Raw genomic sequence first — 14710 nt, 5'->3', positions numbered from 1 at the left:
CTCTGTCCAAGGTGCTTAATGAACCAACCATCTCCACAGATGGGCAGTCACATGTCTCTCACCACCAGAGGTCACCAAACTTGGTTTCACATATACCGTATAGCTTATATTTTAAATAAAGATCAGAAACCAAGATGACAATACCCATAAACTGAGGTACTATTAGGACTCAAGCCCAACTCTTTATACCAGACTGCTGCGATCTGTCAAGCCATGCCCTTTGCAACTGCAGCTCTTACTGCTACTGCCTGTCCCCTTGAGAGGTACCCAAAGCATGGCCTATCCAACATTTAAGAAAAATCCAATTTGCCAGGTCTGGATGGCTCATGCCTGTGTAATCCTAGCTACTCACAAGGCTGAAATCTAGAGGATTACAGTTTGAAGGCACCTGAGACAAAAAAGACTTCATCTTCAAAACTAGACATCAAAAGGGGCTGGGCTAGAATCATGGCTCAAGTGATAGAGTGACAGGCTAGTAAGGCCCTGAGTTCAAACCTTGGCACTGTCCTTATCCAAAAACATCCCATATTTCCTTTTCACATCTGGCACTTCTATACCATGTAACAAATGCTACCCATTTCTCAAAGTATTTAATAAAAAAATGATTTTATAGGCTATAATATAGAGGCAGGCCAGGAAATATTTCATTCTGCTACTAGACAAGCCTTTCCATGTAACTAGACAAGAAATCTTAAAAATAAATAAAAATAAAAAGTCAGATACTTTTCTTGTCTATCACTTACATGCTTGGTGAGGGGGATAAAAAGTTTGAAGCAAATTTTAAAAAATAAACCATAATTTTGTGGTATTATACTTCACCTTTCATTTATCATATGTATGGGTAAACTTTAATTAGAACTTAAGGAAAAAAGGGATTAAAGCATGAAGATGTCAATGCTTACCACTTAAAAGTAAAAGCCTTCTTTTCAGTAAAAAGAAAAATCTTACCAAAAGAGAAAGCAGTAAATTTCAATAGATACTTTTGGCAAGAGCCTTAGTTGGGCTGGTATAGTAAATTACAACAGGTAGATTGTAAACAAAACCTTGTCTCCCATAGTGTGGAAACACAATAACAAAATGCCAGGATGGTCACAACGTGGCAAAGGCTGTCTTAAAGGTTGCACTGGAAATAAGAGGTTCTTATTTTATCCTGCAGCCGTTATTTCTACATTTTCTTTCTGTTTTAGTGTTCTGGACCCATTGTCTTGGATACAAGCTTATCTAATTCATGGAAGAGAAAGGAAATCACAGAAATGGCAAGATAGAGGATGAACCAATGCAACAAATGTTACTCACTAAACACTATGTTGGAAATGAGCTTCACAATCTGGGTGGCGGGGAGAGAAGTGGGGAGTGGTAAGCAAGAGAAAATGAGGGAAGGGGTAACTGTTTAAAATTAAATGTACTCATAACCATATTTATGTTACTCTAATCCCCCTGTTCCTCACTTATACAATATTTTTTTAAGATGATTGTCCTATTTGTATGGTCAAAGGAGTAAAAGTAAGCGGGATCTCTGGACTTTATTTTATATGAGTACTAATCCTATTCCCTTGGCATGCATGGCTTCTACCAATGTTTTGTCAGCTCCCCTACTTCTGGAGCTCAGCTCCTAGTTCTACAGTCCTGGACACCCAGGACCACCAGCCTCCTGCATGGCCTGTTGCTTTAAGCTGAGTTGGATCAGGAGGTTGCATTGCAGCATACAAAGCTAACAAGATACAGGGTAGTGGCTATTTTTTTTTAATAACTGAAGAAACAAAAATACTCAGTTTCTACTGATCTTTAGTTATCCTAAAATACTGATGTATACAATATGATCAGAATGATCACTGGCCAAAGTTATATACACACACATTATAAATAATGAGTCTTTGACAGTGCAGCTTTTAAACTTTATGTGTACAATTACCTCACTCAAGCCTGTAAACTTTATGAAACAGCAACTATTATTATCCATTTCCCAGAGGAGCAGAACCAAAATAATCTAGCTCATATTCGATCTCAAATGAGATTGTGACCCAGTTTGCAGAGAAGTTGACAGTTTTTAACTCTTAAACTGGTCTATACTCAGGTTCAGAAAGTCATCTAAAGTAGCATTTCTGTGTTCCTGCCAGTAGTTGCTTCCTCCACTATATTCAATTCTGAGTAAATAGATTTTACCAGAGATGATCAACTTCAGCTTTCTTTTCCAGATTTTGGGGAGCAGAGGGAGAGAGTAGAGTCATAGTCTGATTTGTGACCTCTATTGTCTCAACTAAGAAAATGAATTGTTTTTCAATTTATTCTCACTGTAAGGAGAGGGAGGATGATTTCCAAGGATGACTTCAAATGTGAGCTTGGAAATCATCAAGCTATCTTCTAATACATAGGAATGATACTTTAAAATTATCTTTAAGTCATTTAACAAATACAATACATTCTTGAACAGTGTCACCGGGAATGATATTTTAATCACCAAAAAGTTAGGAAGGGCATAATGTCAGCAAAAATTATAGTCTTTCCAAAGAAAGGGATTTTTGGCAAGTTTTAGTAAATATATGAAAGTATATTTGTACTCTGAAAATATCACAAATATAGCAATATTCATTACGCAAAATGTTTACTGCATATGTTGCAATTGTTTTATTGGTATAGATCAACATATAAATGTATAAATCACTACACTTAAAAATTAATACACACTAGTTTTCAAGTACCCAATTTCTTTTGATAACTAAGTATAAAGTAAACTTAAAAATCATTTTAAAATCAAGTGAAAAAGAACAAAAATTATATCAATCATGCACTGTCATTTCATCTATACAAACAGAAACTTGTACAAAACCCCATCCGATACTATTTGCCATCTACGTTTGAAACTAAAGGAGGATAGGTGGGGAAGGAAAGGGCTGTACAGTTTTCCCTATCTGGCACTACTTTATCCCTAAGCCCTACTTAATCTGGACTTGGCTTGGGGGAGGGGGGGAGAACTACAGAGACATAGACTTCTATGCCTTTTAATAGTTATTGGCACAAAATATCACTAGCCCAAATTATATCCCTATAAAAGTTTTATAACAATAATACTAGTACTTTTAAAGGAGACTTGTGAAAAAATAAACATTCACAAGAAAGGTCCTTGCTTCAAAATAATAATGATGATGATGATGATGATGATGATGATGATAATAATAATAATAATAATAATAATAAATGATACTGGACACTTTATCATTTGAGCCATGCCTCCAGGCCTTACATCTTTTTTAAAATGCCACTGATTTGTTAACCATCCTTCCCCCACTCCTACTCTGAGCCTTTCCCTCTAGGCTGCCATTCTTCAACTGCACTCGCCGAAGGTAAAACAAAGTACCACAGGCTCTTAGCTTTCATGGGCAAATTAGAATAAAGAACAAATTCCTCATCTATTAACAATGTCCATTTTTCCTTTTTATGACTTCTCTTTCAAAAACGTTTTACCTTCCTTCTTATAGACTTTAAAGGCAAGATTCATTTAATTTTGACACTTGTTTATTAGACCATATGCCCTACATGTGCCATGGTTTCATGTCTGATTATGGTTATTCAAGGACACAGAAACATTTGTGATTGGCATGATGCTTTTAGTACGAGAGGTATAATACTCACTTGGAAGACATTATCTTGACCAGAAATTTCAACAAAATAGTGGAAGAATAAACATCAGATGCTCTCATAAAACATGTTACTAAATGAACAAGCTTCACTTATATTCATTGCGCATGGTTCACATGTATACAAGGTCAAACTACTCACTGTCAGTAACAATAAGTGTCTAAACTTCTGGTCAATTATTTGGTTAATAACAAAAGACAGAGATGTGACATCGTTGCTGTTATAATTAATTTACACAGATCAGCTTCCTGTTAATCAAATACGTCTTTAAAAGCACTTAATTATTTTCACCTATAAAGCAATATTCAGCTTGGTTAAATGAAAAGTAATCTTGCTGAATTCAACATGAAAGGCTGTCAGGCTGCTCTAAGACACTAAGGACGAAAGCCTTCACAGAGCACACTTCCAGACAGGAGCTACTGCCACATTCATAGCATAGGACATGTTTTAGCACACAACATAAAAAAGTTGTCAGGAAACTGGAGATAAACAGATAGGTTCTAGAAAGGGAAATGACCTAATGATTTTGTCAAAATTATCTACCAGGCCAGCAAATTAATGGATGTGATATGGGACAGTAGAGTTAAAGGTACAATCCTTGAAAACAGCCCTACAACAAGCTAGCTATGCAATCTTAAGAAAGTTTACTGCCAGTTTATCCCCTGTAAAAGGAGAGAATGCAAGTTTATTTGGTTTTTATAAGGACTGAGATTCCACACAACACCCAAACACATACATGCACACATGCACACATAAAATCATAAATTGGGAAATAAGGGCAATTGGTAAATACACACAAATAAAATAAAGCTTAAGTGCTTTTAAAATGAATGGGCATTTTCTAGGATTTCTATGCTTGTTTAATTTTAAAGTGGTTTTTGCATTGCAACTATACATATATTTGTTAAATAGTGTAGAAGAAATATGGAAGCCAAAATCATTTTTTTAATTAAAATAAATTTTCTGATGAAGTCTCACTCTCCTTTCTATCAAGATTATCTTATGATCTGAGAATTTAATGAGGCTCCATTTGGGGAGATTAAAAAACCATCTCATTCTGTCAGTGAACAAACTTATACTTTCCCCTCCTTTAAAAATGTGCTAGAGCCTTAACAGAAGTGATTAGACTATATTTACACATTAAAAAGTGACTAGAAAATGAAGCTCTAGGTTTTGTATATAGTCCTTAACTTTGCTCCACAGTTAGGTGAATTAGTGACAACTCCAATTCCGACCCATCACCACTTCCAATATCAACCATGAGGCAGTTCTTTCTCTCAGACCACAAGTTTTGCTGTAATGAGGGCTCATTAAAGTTCTGGACTGACAGCCCTTCAGACACAAGTATTTAAGCCAGAAGGCACACAAGGAGTGGCAATGCCAGCATCTCTCGGTCATGCTCTTCAAGAGGATTTGTCAATGAAAAAGTAAGCTGCCATCACCACCTCTCATTTCATCTGTCTTTAGGAATGGTCTGTAAATGATTTATGTAACTGAAATCCTCTCTGCACAGGAACTAGTCAAGAGGAAGAAAAGCAAGCAAGACTTCAGAGACTTCATATGTTCCCACAAAGCACACAGAACATCCACAAATTACTTGGTGATAGGAACAGATTAAAGATTTTTGCCTGTGTGGTATCAATACCTCATTGTTTCTATAACTGGAATCCATCCCCACTGGCATTAAATGTGGTCTGGGGGAGGGGGGGGACTATCAATCAACAGCACTCTTTCCTAAACTGATTCAAAGGTGACAGTGAACCAAGATGAAATAAGGAATCCCTAGGGGCCGGGGTTAGGGGAGGGAAATGGGAACGAAGACATGAGAAAGGGTATCAATGTTTGTGAAGTAATGTACCTTCTATTTGGTGAATATAATGTAACCCTTCTATTAATTACAATAAAAAATATGTGGAAAAAAAAGAAATCCCTCCTGGAATTCACTAGGCTCCAAAGCTTTCAAAACCCATACTCAATGCATTACCTTGGACATCCCAGATATTTCAATCATGCAGCTGTCTTTACCAGGGCATGGTGGGGTGACTTTTCTGGTTATTGTTTGAGTTTATCCACATACTTACAATAAACTTCAACTCAACTCAGTCACCTGGATCTCTTAGATAACTGTTCCTGTTACCTGTAATAAAATAACTACCAGGATACTATGCGTTTACAAAGAGCTGAAAAACATCCAAATGAATTTCAAGTATCACTGGCTCCCATTTTGACTGCACACAAAGAATGATGTAAGCACAAGAGCAACTGTGGCATAAATAAGACAAAGTCATATACTTCGTGTATAAATCTGGCCACTGGATGAGGAATGTTGTCTCCAAAGGAAAACCAGATGGTCTAAAACTTGTCTTCTATGTATACAAAGTTTGACATTTTCAGAGAAAACTGCTGAAATAATTTTCCAAATATTGGATCTTTGCCCTTTTTCTTTACTGAAAATTGAATTTAGTATACAAATTTATAAAATGCTATCACCTAATAATCATAGAACTTTAAGAGAACCAAATATCTAGATTCATTCATTCAGAAAGAAAAAACAACAACAAAAAATAAAGAGACTCCTCTGTCTTGTGGCTTCTGGGAGAATGACAGCTTTGTCATCTACAAGGAGTTTGACCCCTTTGTGTTTCATCATCATTCAGTGTGTCCACAAACATAGCCAGGTTTCTCCAATCATCAACCCAGAAAAGCAAGCCAATAAACATGAAAGGAATCCTATAGTAATGAGCATTAAGCACATGATTTCCTATCTGTCTCTATTCCTTCATTAAACAAATATTTGAGTAGCTACTAAGACAAGCTTAGTCCTTTCAGAAAAGCAGTCTAGAAGAAGAAGCAAGGATAGAAACATGAACATTATCACATGAAGAACTATGTCAAAATTACATATAAATATGTGTGACATGTTTAGAAAACAGTGAAAATAAATTTTAAAGTTTTGTGTGAAATGTCAGGAAAGGGGCATAAAGGAGAAAATAATACTAAGGTAGGCAATATTTTGTGTGCAATGAATAACATGATGACATGGTTCCTAAAACTCATTACCAAAAACAGAGAACTATCTCTTATTTTCAGTCATCATCCAGTAGACATAATAGCTACAGGCTAAAACTTCAGAAAGTTGAACATTATTAAATGCACAATTAACATGCCTTGAAAGAAAGAAAAGAATATTGCTTAATACACTGGTCTTTGGGAAGAGACTGTGTGGTGCTATGCACAGTGTTTCTATACTATCAACTTCTGAATTCTAGTTTAGATTCACTATAACATATAATTGCAAAACTGCTGGTTATCATAAACATGTATAAAGCAAAATGATTTGCAAGTTGCCCAAGATATGTTTTCCTCAAGGAAAAGAACCAAAACTATACATAGATGCCAAGACATACACACACATACACAGATTTACCTAAGCATTATTTATATAAAACTGAGGTTATGGTGGTATGTATAAATTTCATTAGTTACTATCCTAATACTCTTTGGGTTAAAGTTACATGAGTAAGTTAGCACCATGGAGAAACAGCTGCTGGTGTAATGACAATACTTGTAGAGCCAACGTTCCAAGACCTAACATCAACTATGAAATCTGTCACTTTCTAGTATGTGGTGTTACGTAATTCATAAAATCAATCCTGCTGTTTCTTAGTTCTTCATACATAGATGAGGAAATTCCATGACATCCTAGTCATTGTGAAGAACAGATAGCATATTATAGAAAATCATGTAACATACCACCCAACTTTGTCTCATTCTCTCCTACTCTCCATCAAGTCAAGAGCCTTCCCTCTGTGGAACTAGACTTGATTGCTTTGTAATTATGATGTGCATGTCGTATTGTCCAAGGAACAAGATGGTAAATAACACCAACATGCAGAAAGGCATGAATGCACTCTTGCTGGTTGGCTCTCATCCAGTTCCCACAGGGCTTATGCATGCTATCTACTGCATGCCAGCAACCTAATCCATTTCTTTTCTGAATACAGCCCAAATTATCCTCTCTCTCTGAAATATGGTCTTCATGATGGTGAGCACAGCAGCTGGTTGACTGGAAGTGATTCTCCCCTCCCCCACACTCCAGCCATCACAGGGGAACCTTTCTCAATGCAAGGGGAGAGGGAAGACAATGTAATATTATTACTATAACTATTAATAATCTAATAATTAGCATTTACAATTCTTCATAAAAGTTCATTAAATAAAAATCAACACTTAAAAATCACTTTCCCATGTGAATGCAGACCAGCTGCTTTCATACAACAAAAAATAACGAAGGAAAACACAATACTGTATACTCCTTTGATTTCTTTCCCTCTAAGTCATTTGTGATGCTAAATAATAGTTAAAATACTAACTAGCTTTTAATATTGACACAGCTGTCACTATGTAAGAGAGACCTTTTTTAAGACTGTTTTCTCAAAAAATGGGACACAGAATCCTATTTTTGTAAAATATGGTTTAGGATGAAATTGCATTTTTTTTTCTCCAGTCTCAGAGCTTGAAGTCCGGGCCTGGGCACTGTCATTAGGCTTTCTCAAAGCTAGCACTCTACCACTTGAGCCACAGCTTCACTTTTGACTTTTTCTGTGTATATGGTACTATGGAATTAAACCCAGAGTTTCACGCATACTAGGTAAGCACTTAGCTACATTCCCAACCCTGTAGTGTCTTCTTAAGTAATTATTCACATTGCTTCAGAAGAAGCCAGGGAGATATTTACACTGATAATCATGAGATATCTTCTGTAAAGTTTGTGGATCCCACTCCCCAAGATTCTTAATGCCACTCATTTTTATGTGTCACTCCTGACCTGAGGTTTTCTATCCTGAAGACAGAATTTCATACCCAGTGCCCTAGAATCCTGTGTTTCCTGGATATGCCTTGAGTATATGACTGCTCAGGATCAAGAACCTGGATCCTCCAATCTATTGAGCTTAATGTTTCTCAACTTCTGAACCTGTCATGTAAGATTCTGTTTGAGGGGCTGGATTATGGTCTAGCAGTAGAGTGCTTGCCTAGCATTCACAAAGACCCAGGTTCAATTTCTTAGTACCACATACATAGAGAAAAATGGAAATGGTGCTGTGGCCCAAGTGGTAGAGCTCTAGCTTTGAGAAGGCCCAAGGATAGACAGTGCCCAGGCCCTGAGTTTAAGCACTAAGAATGGCAAAAAAATATATATATGTATATATATATTTTTTTAATATAATCTGGGATCCCTCTTAAGCAGAATCTAAGAAAATGGTATGACAGAAGAATTAAAAAGAATTTAGCTTCTTAAGGAACACTTTTTTATTGGTTTTTAATTAATCCTTACATATATATATATATATACACACACATTTATGAATTTACATTTTAGATTATTCCTTTTTGTATTTGGTGCCCACTCCCACATTGCAATACAGAAAGTAAACAAAATTATTCTTTTCCAATGTGTTTCCACGCTCATCTATTCAAAGGTTATTACACACAAAGAAAACATACAGGATTTTTATTTTTAAATTTAAAACACAAAACTTTTAGTATGTTATTGTTAAGCATCCATGTTGAAGAAGTGTTACTTTTTTTCAGAGCTAAGAGTGCTTTCTTATACTTTGCTGTGTATTCTCAATGCTCCCTTCCCAAAGTCATCTTAAGGCACTGAAGTCATTAGATGATTAAACGTTTAATGATTATCTCCAGTAAACAAATTCAAAATAAGTTCTACAAGTTGCTATATTATACTAAAACAAGTATTTTTCTTTTCTTTTTGCCAGTCCTGGGACTTGAACTCAGGACCTGGACACTATCCTTGGACATTTTTTGCTCAAGGTTAGCACTCGGCCACTTGAGCCACAGCACCACTTCCAGCATTTTCTATGTATGTGGTTTTAAGGAATCGAATCCAGGGCTTCCTGCATGCTAGGCAAGCACTCTACCACTAGGCTATGCTCCTGGCCCATAAAACAAATATTTTTCTATCACATTTAGTTTTAACTTCCTCTAGGTATTTGCTGGCTCTCACTTATAACATAGAAGCTTTTGTTTTTTGTTTTTTTTTGGGGGGGAGTGGGTTGGGGAGGTGGTCAGAGGGCTTGAACTCTGGGCCTGGGTCTTGTCCCTGAACTCTTTATCTCAAGGCTACCTCTCTAATGTGTTGAGCCACAGCACCGATTCTAGTGTTCTGGTGGTTAACTGGAGATAAGAGTGTCATGGACTTTCAAGACCAAGCTGGCTTTGAACCTTGATCCTTACATCTCAGCCTCCTGAGTAGCTAGGATTAAAGCTGTGAGCCACCAGCACCTGGCTTAGTGGACATGTTTTGACAAATCATTTAATTCAATGGCTTCAATCAGGTAGGCACTGTATAGCTCCTACTTTATAAATTAAAACTAGGAGGATGTTCATGTGCCTAATGGATATGGTCAGTACTTGGTGGAGGCAGAATTGAAACCACAGCTGTAGATCTGCCTCTAGGAAAATATCTGATCCCTTCAAAAAGGGCATGTTTCATGACTGAACATTGTCACTTTGATGTTTCAATTAATAATATTATTTACAAGGATTTCTATCCCAAAGTGACATGTTGATCTGAAAGTTCTCTCACCCACAATATTCAGGAGCCATGGCATGGCCTCTGAAGCACAGCTCTCTAATCACAGGGACATGTTTTGTAAGCCCACATTTGGTACTGACCCTTCTCAACAATGCAGTGAGTCTAAGCATTCAGGCAGTCCCTTCTGAGTGTTCCTCTTTCTGCCCCTACAATGGCCCCTTGAAAAGAAAAAGGAATAGATGTAAGAAAATACCACATGTGACAATCTGAAGAGCAGCAGCTTCAGAGTAATTGATCTCACTAACTTAACACAGGTAAACCTCCTAGAAAACGGAGGTATGGAAAATAGATATGAAACCTTCTTTGATATTTGGTAGCTATACAAAGTATGAGGAACAAAGATAAGGAAAGCAATATCATCAGCCTTGGCTTGGCTGGCTTGACACTCCCTCAATACTGCTTAACCCTTTGGTTATTACCAAGTTCTAGGCCAAAAGAAAGTTAAAGATGAAGAAACTCAGAAGGTCAGGAATGAAAAACTACTCTAACATAGTTACTAATGCTATTTAAAAATACTTAAGCCTCAATAGCTTTAATATTAGGATGTATTGTTCAGAATAACTTCATTCCGAATGTAACAACCAACAACCTTGCACTAGTTTGAATGATTCTATTAACAAAAGAATCCAGAAATAGATAAAAATGTCCTCTATGCAGTGACCACAGTAGCTATCCATGCACTATAATTCATATTGAACAAAGTATCCTTCTAGCACAACCTATGTGCTTTCATGCAGCTTTAAGAAATTAGTTAATACCATTTCACCTGGGAGTGTTTTGTGTAGTTGGTATTAAGTATTTTTCTTGGTTTTACTTGGGATCCCTACAGACCTATGAAGTAATATTTAAGTGATCTGTCAATGGTTCTGTATCTAGGAAATGCTTCACTTCACCTCAACTCAAATTCCATTCTGTGACTCCACAATGGATCTTCTCGTGTCTATGGCAGTATTTCTAAACTCTTAACCCACACACGGATGAATAAACTGGAGGGAGACTTGGTGAAATCATCTTCTAGTTCAGTAGGTCTGAGGTAGGACCCGGAAATGCCTATTTCCAGCAAGATCTCGGGTGATCCTGAGACAACTTAGAACACCTGCTCCCCCAACATCAGGCCAACCGCAATTCAGAAATGTCCCATATGAATTAAAAATTAGCAAAGGACATTAATAATAAAGGCATGTGAAATCAGATAAAGGCTAAGACTTTCAACCTTTGTTGTGGTGGTTGTTGTACTGGGGCATGAACTTAGGGTTTGGCACCTACCCCTGAGCTTCTTTTGAAATCAAGGTGGGGCCCTCCACCACCTGAGCCACAGCTCGCTTCGGGCTTTTTGGTGGTTCAAGGGTCTCATGGACTTGACTGGCAGGAGAGGTCTAAGAGGCCTCCTGGGCAGCTAGGATTACAGGAATGAGCGCTAAAACTTTTTCTTTGTTTGAAAGCAACTTCAAAGAACTAGAAACCACAGGCCAAGTGCCACACACCGGTGTGACAGGGACCAAAACACACAGGCGTTAGGGAAGAACTCCACAGGAAGTAGGCCTGAGGCTCCCGTGGAAGTTGACGGGCCTGTGGGGGGGAGGGGGCCTGGAAATCCGTCCCGGGCGTCAGGTCTCCCGTGGATTCAAGGGCCAGGTCCCTCGAGTGGGCTCTGAAGTCGCCGTCCGTCCCCGCTCCCCACGCCACCGCCGCCCGCCCGGCACCTGAGTCGGCGTCCCGGCCTGGACTTGAACTCCCGTCCGCACCGCGGGGCCTCGCCCTCCCGTCTCCGGGCTCGCCCCGCCCCCAGCCCCGGCGACCCAGGACTCGCAGGCTGCGCCTCAGCCCGCCCCGTGCCGCCCCGGAGGAGGGGGCGCCCAGCTCGGCCACGCCCCGCAATCCCCCGCCCCGCCACCCCGCGCCAGCAACCCCGGAAAAGGCGGGAGACGCCGCGCTGCAGCTCCCAGGCGCGCCGAGCCAAACCGACGCGGACACTCACGCTCTCCAGGGCTCGCCGGCGTCCCACGTCTTCGAGCGCGCGTGCGTCATCTCACACCCGGATGTTCCAGTTTTTTGTGAGGGCCGCCTAGGATAACGGGGAGGGGGAGGGGCCAGGCGGCGCATGCTCAGTTGTGTAAATCAGCCAGCCGCGCATGCGCAGTGGTGTGCTGCCTACCCTGGTCCCTGCGTGGTGGTTCAGAGTGACTTGGAGCCCACCAGGAGACCCTCTGAGGGGGACAAACCTGGGACAGGGAAATATAAAGATTTGCATCCTCTAAGCACGACGAGGAAGCAGAATGGAAATATTCCTCGCTGTCAGATATAACCGGTCGCCTGACGCGAGGAAATTGGCGAGTGGTCCTCAGCCACAGTTTTGTCCAGGCCCATGGTGGGAAAAACCTGCCCTCGGAGGCCGCGGAGTCCCGGGCCCACATCCCAGGGGAGTGGGTGGGCGGGCTGTCACTCCTGCCTCCGCTGGCCTGGGGCTGCTCATCTCACAGGGAGGAAATAGGCCAGCCACACAGAGGCCGCTGTGCGTTTCCCCTCCCAAAGCTTGGGTCTGAGATGCTCTCGTCTAGTCCCTGCCCTCGCAAAGACCTTCGGCAGGTTGGTTTTTACTTCACGTGTCATCTGATGCACTTTGATGTGTGGTTTTATTTGTTGCTTGGGACACAAGCTGCTTCTGTTCGCTGGTCATTGCAGATGAAGCGAAACGTTTTCATGCTGTATTTATTTCAGATGGCGTGCAAAGGCCCTGGCATAAACTTCCTTTTTTTTTTTCCCCAAGGCAGAATCTCAGTGCTTTTTTTATTTACGGAAGAACTGTAGCAACTGTATTTCGTAACCTATTAAAAATAAAAACTGCCTTAATCAGATGTTTTGTTTTCTATCCTCCTCTTGTGATTGCAAAAACTCACCTACGATTTTTGTTGTTGTTGTTAACTGTGGCTCACTTGGTTGAACGCCTGACTAGAAAGCTCTCCATTGGAGTTGATCTGAATTGTTTTGCTTCTTCTTTGCTTTACTACTGTCATTGCTCCGTTTTCTCACAGTGTTAAGTATATTTGAGGGGCTACAATCCACCTGCAGTTGTTGACTTTCTAATAAAGAATCCCGATTTGACCTCTCAGCATGCAGCTTCTGTTTCTCACATTTGAACTCTCACCCAACACTTGAATCTTCTAAGTCATACTTTCCTACAAAAGGTGTGTGTGTGTGTGCACATGCACACACCCTGGTTTTGGTGCTTGAACTCAGGGTCTAGGCACTGTCCCTTACCCTTTTTGCACAAGCATAGTGTTCTACCAGTTGAACCAGCTCCACTTCCATCTTTTTGGTGATTCTCAGGACAGTCCTGCTGTCCCCTCTCCCCAAGATGGCTTCAAACCACAATCCTCAAGTCTCAGCATCCTGAATAGGTAGGATTACAGGCATGAGCAGCTGGCATCTGAGAGCAACAACAACAAAAGACATTTTGGCCAGGAGTTTGGCCTAGTGGTAAAGTGCTTGCCTAGCATGTACAAAGACCTGGGTTCAATTCCTCAGTGCCATCTGTAGAAAAGGCCAGTAAAGGTGTTGTGGTTCAAGTGGGAGAGCTCTATCCTTGAGAAAGCCCAAGGACAGTGCTCAGGCCCTTTGCCTGGGACTGGCAAAAAAAAAAAAAAAGAAGGAAAGAAACATTTTGTTCAGAAAACAGAACTGACAATGACAAACTGCTTTCCTGTAAGTAGAAAAGCAGATGACCAGGCAGGAACAAAAGCAATTGCCTTTTAAAAAATATATTTCCTTTGAGCAAAACAAAGGTGATTTCTCAAAAGGAAAGGATCACTGTGTATCCTTCTGATCCATAATCACATTCCTACATTCAATTAATACTAATCCTGTCTCCTCTATCACCCCCTACACCTTTTTGTAATTGCTTCATTTTTCTTGTACTTATCATAATATATCAAATATAGAGGTGATTTTAGGAGAGCCACAAATCAAGAAGTCTCAATACATTAATCTTATTAAAATACAATTATATACTGGAATTATTAATATACATAGGTAATTATATTCATTTCAAATACTGTAAGTGAATATTTTCATAGACATTTAAAAGGATAGAACTAAATCTTTTAAATGATCTTTATTAACCTGCATTATTTGATTTGTTCAGCAGGCTACAAATTTTTTGAAGTTCCTATTGAGATGAGCATATTATATTATGCTTTATTTCCATTTAAGCTGAAAGACATTACTGGAAGCCTAACTTTGTATCTTTACCATGAGCCCGTCAGTAGAATCAATCCATTAAGCAAGCCTTCAGAAAACTAAAATAATCAGTGTTAGAAGACATACAACCTAAAAGGTATACATTTTCAATAATAAACATCTAGTAAAATAAACATTCCTAAATGCTTAAAATATTTAGGTGGAATAGGATACTGGCTCAAGTGATGGAATGCCAGCTATGAGCAAGAAATCCTAGCAAGA

General features: G+C 39.3%; 1 protein-coding gene across 4 annotated transcripts in view; it reads right to left on the bottom strand.

Annotated features, from left to right (window-relative positions):
- Rhbdd1 (rhomboid domain containing 1) overlaps positions 1-12320 on the bottom strand; it is a 102538-nt gene extending 90218 nt beyond the window's left edge. The window contains exons 1-2 of one of the 4 annotated variants that reach the window (XM_090354922.1): positions 12231-12305; positions 10333-10410 (exon numbers count right to left, since the gene is read on the bottom strand). The gene's annotated coding sequence lies outside the window, so the exon portion shown is untranslated. Of the gene's footprint in view, positions 1-10332; positions 10411-11955; positions 12064-12230 lie in introns of those variants that run through there. The other 3 variants (XM_090354923.1, XM_090354924.1, XM_090354925.1) reach the window with 3 other exon arrangements.
- Between the last annotated feature and the right edge of the window lie 2390 nt (positions 12321-14710).

Source organism: Megascapheus bottae, chromosome 21 (genome assembly GCF_031878675.1).
Source record: "Megascapheus bottae isolate mThoBot1 chromosome 21, mThoBot2.hap1, whole genome shotgun sequence".
NCBI lineage: Eukaryota > Metazoa > Chordata > Mammalia > Rodentia > Geomyidae > Megascapheus > Megascapheus bottae.
This window is presented reverse-complemented; position numbering and strand designations above follow the sequence as displayed.